This window comes from Pygocentrus nattereri, chromosome 22 (genome assembly GCF_015220715.1).
Source record: "Pygocentrus nattereri isolate fPygNat1 chromosome 22, fPygNat1.pri, whole genome shotgun sequence".
Taxonomy (NCBI): domain Eukaryota; kingdom Metazoa; phylum Chordata; class Actinopteri; order Characiformes; family Serrasalmidae; genus Pygocentrus; species Pygocentrus nattereri.
In genome coordinates this window covers 9,474,516-9,478,897 of record NC_051232.1, presented here as the reverse complement: position 1 = coordinate 9,478,897, position 4,382 = coordinate 9,474,516, and the positions used below count along the sequence as shown (strand labels likewise).

General features: G+C 38.3%; 1 long non-coding RNA gene across 1 annotated transcript; it reads right to left on the bottom strand.

Annotated features, from left to right (window-relative positions):
• Positions 1 to 1,452: 1,452 nt before the first annotated feature.
• LOC108410724 lies at positions 1,453 to 3,423 on the bottom strand. The gene is made up of 3 exons (XR_001856507.2): positions 3,055 to 3,423; positions 2,622 to 2,654; positions 1,453 to 1,898 (listed from the first exon to the last, which is right to left on the bottom strand). It is a non-coding gene; the product is annotated as an uncharacterized LOC108410724 (long non-coding RNA).
• Positions 3,424 to 4,382: the final 959 nt, after the last annotated feature.

Sequence of the window (4,382 nt, the reverse complement as noted above, 5' to 3'; positions counted from 1 at the left end):
AATCTTATTCTGATCGCTGCTAGAAGAGAGGAGTGTGTATCAGTGGTAGGCTCCCATGAACTGAATTAATTATGGTGTGGTGGAAAATAATTCAGTCATACGGAATTGAAACCAATGTTGGTCAAGTGTAGATTCGGCTTACTTTCCTTGGCTTTTAGTCATAGAACAAGGCTGAAGTTGGTTTCATCTTAAAGGACACAGTCGGATCCACAATGTACCTGGAGTGCTGTTTAAGGTGGAACGAAAAATCTGGCAGGTACTAAGCTTCATTTTTCATGTCCTCATCATTTTTATCTTTTCTTGTTCTCCCAGTCAGAATGCAATTCATTCACTGGGAAATGCTAAATAAAAATCAAGTAATGCATTTAAGTACCAATAATAGACTCAAAAAACTTCCATTCTTACAGCTACATCCCACTTCCTCCTCAACTCTGTCTTTGGGAAACCTTTGAAGTGTGAGGAAAGTTAGATAAATGCAGTCAGATTCATAACCAATATTCAGTGGTGGACAGTAACTAAGTAAATGTAATTCGTTACTGTGTTTAAGTAGTTTTTTGTGTATCTGTACTGAAGTATTTCTTACTTTTTTGAGCTGGTTTTGACCTGTTGGTCATACCGACCCAGTGCAGCACACGGTTCAACGTCAGCGCAGCAGCGTAAAACTTTGGGAGAGTCTGTTCAACATAAACGATGAACTAACCTAACTTTGTGTAAATAGAGCACAATATAGAAATATGTCAACATATGCAGTCGAGACTGACGCGGCTTTTTTCTGAATTTCTACAAGCACCATTTCATTTTATAGTAAATGAGTTTGGGCTGGTTTATGTTTATGAACAGACGCCTACAGATCAACATAGTAAAGGAGCTCATCTGTGATCCTGAGTTTAAAGACAGTTTTTATTAAACTTAAGCTTGGAACTAAGTTGCCTTAAGTTAATGAATCTTTTAGTACTTTTAGTACATTTGAAGGCAAATACTTTAGTGCTTTTACTCAAGTGGAGGTCTAAAGGGAAGAACTTCTACTTTTACTGGAGGAATATTTCACCATGGAGGTCTCAACTTTAACTCAAGTGCATGATTTGTGTACTTTGTCCATAGCTTTCATAGCTATCTAGCATCATTATTAAAGTTAGCTATTAATAGTCTGACTCAGGTGGCCAACTAGTTACCTCTTAACATCATTATAATGTATAAATGCAGCTGGAAACAGCTGTTTAGTCTTACCTGAGAGAGGTAATTCCCTGATCTTTGGGTTTGGATTGTTTGACAGTTTGTACAGCACTCAGCCATCTCGTTTCCAGTCCAGGGTTCAGAGAATTTTGACAAGTTGCCTGGACCAACAGCCAGTGCAGCATTTGTGTGCTTGTCTATAAGCAAAACAATACTATAAAAACTTTACATGGAAATGAGATGCAAACGTGCCCAAGTCAAACTGAATGAACACAAATATTGTGGGTAAAGTTCAAGTCCTTTTTACTACATCTACAACTCAAACGTAAAGTAAGGTACAGGGGCCAAAGGTTTGCTCGTAGCAACGTTTGAACATCTGAAAATGGAACTGAAAGACCCAAGACCTCAAAATTACTCACACAACTCTGTTTTTGCTAAATTTACACTGAAAACCTGACATTTGCCTTCAAATCATAATTAACAAATATGGTACAGTTTGGCTTAAATCTAAATCCATATTTCTCCTCATCAGATTCCTGCTGGCTCTTGATGTACACCAACACGACCAACCTCTGAAGGGAACAGAAGGATGACCTGCAGTAAGGAAGGCACTTTGTACCCTAGTCATCCAGAGAGATTTGTTGAATATGAGCAGGTTCTGTGCAGAGAGGGTCTGGCAGGACGCTGTTCCTGGGAGGTGGAGTGGAGTGGGAGGCTCGGGGTCTCTATAGCAGTGGTAGATAAAGGGTAGAGAGGGCTAGTTTGGACAGAAATTTCAACTCCATCTGCCCAAACATTTGGAATGTTCTGGAATGTATTTTGATGTTTTAAGGAGTTTTGTCACAAAAAAAAAAAAAAATTTTTTATTATTATTATTATTATTATTGTTATTACTACAACAATCACTCAAAAAAGCCCTATAAAAAACTAACTTAAAAAGCTTAAACGCATTCAAATTCAATTATGTTTTCTTCATCATGTCAGTAGTTTAATAATTGCAATATTTTTGACATTAAAGTTCTTCAGCTTCAATTATTGAGATGAGTTATTACAAAAAATATGCTCTGTGATGATGACAGTGTGGTCGGGTAATGATAAACCGATTTGTAAAGAGCATTCATAAATATTTTTTGATCTTAACTTAAAAATATTTGATTGAATAAATAAAAATCTTCAAAGGCATTTTTGAACAGTCTCATCTTCCTTGAAGACAAACAACCTACTAAATAATAAACTACTACCACAATTTTCAGCATCTAGGACAGCGTTCTACACATTCAGAAAGCATGTTCAAGTTTCAAACGGGCCTCGGGGAGATCCCAGTTGGTTTTCTCCATGTTGAGATCTCTATGAGTGCAAATATTTCACAGCATCTTCTGTAATTTTGTTGGTCAGTTTATAGCTATTGTTTTGATGATGTTGATGCCATTTTTATATGAAAATAGTACCTGCTCTGTGAGGGTCCATGGGGGTCCTGCCCACTGAAGAACAGGGTAACAGAGTATCAGAGAAACAGATGGACTACAGTCTGTAACTGTAGAACTACAAAGACCAGCTATACAGTAAGTGGAGCTGATAAAGTGGACAAGGAATGAGGTTAGCAGAAATGAGTAAGGGGTGGAGTAAGGGGTGGAGTAAGGGGTGGAGTAAGGGGTGGAGTAAGGGGTGGAGTAAGGGGTGGAGTAAGGGGTGGGTTTGGCCTTTCCTAATGCCCACATGATTACCGTTATCCCTTTAGAAACAGACGATATTTTACCTTAGTAGAATTATCTTGAATCAACCAAGCACGTTCCCACAAACCATTTACAACTATATACAGAGTCATATCATTTGAACAATGCAGGAAAAGAACAAACAACTGAAATTTACCAGGATATTTACCAGAAACAAAACAGGTCCCTCTGCAATGAGCTTTAAGCAGGTAAACTGAAACCGTCTCACCAGAGATGTCTCAGAACGTCCATTCCATGCTTGAAGGCCTCACCATGCCTGTATGAGATGATGCAGTTCATCAGTAATCCAGTGATTTGGTTCCTATCCAGACTCTCAACAGGAAACACCAGATGACCATAGCAAGTCTCCTCAAAGCCACATGAAGTTGGCCCTTGGCTCACCGAACCAAAATGTCTAGTTTATGTTCCAAAAGAGACAATCAGGGTTTGGAATAAGTCTGGAGGAACACCCAAGGACACAATTCCCCCAACAAGGGTTTAAAGGAACGCTTCCTGGAGCCGTCACATGCCAGACGAACACAAGTTTCCCTCCAAATCTCTTCTTCTTCTCCCCTTAAACAGACAACTAAGGGTTGACACTGCCCCTAGTGACTGAGAAAGGAATTTCCCCAGTGACAGTGACTGCATACCGTCACACTATATTATTCAATATTCATATTAAACATCATTGCCACCTTCATTGTTGATTGCAAACTACATGAATATGCTGATGTCACCATTCTGTACTGTTCAGCTGACGATACGGTGTTATTTTAATGCCTTACAATCAGCTTTTTCACAGTAAATCCATAAACCAGTCATGTTGACTAAATTTGGGCTGTTTTTCAGAGCCTTGAACATTTTAACACATTTAAAATCATAACTTCTCTAACCACCTCCACTCTGCCTGCCTGTTTTACCTGATTTACTTACCATTTTTATGTTTTATATATATATATATATATAAATAAATAAATATATATATATATATATATATATATATATATATATATATATTTTTTTTTTTTTTTTTTTTAAATTATTATTAATGTTTCACTTTTTATACTTACCTGATCTGAGTCTTCATTTATTTAATTTACTTTTATCATCTGATATGTTCTTATACATCATCAATCCACTTACTCTGTACTAACATTGTAAATGAGGGGCACCCTCAATGTTCTCCAAGACTAAATAATGTCAAGTGATACTTTTTTAATCCCACAAGGATTGTGGAAATTCCACCTCCGCATTTAACCCATCCATGAAGTCAATCCCCACATACACACTAGTGAACACACACACTAGGGGGCAGTGAGCACACTTGCCCAGAGCGGTGGGCAGCCCTATCCACGGCGCCCGGGGAGCAGTTGGGGGTTAGGTGTCTTGCTCAAGGACACCTCAGTCACGGACTGTCGGCACTGGGGAACGAACCGGCGACCTTTTGGTCACAGGTTGATTGATTGAACTTTGAAGGGATCTGACATGAGCATATAT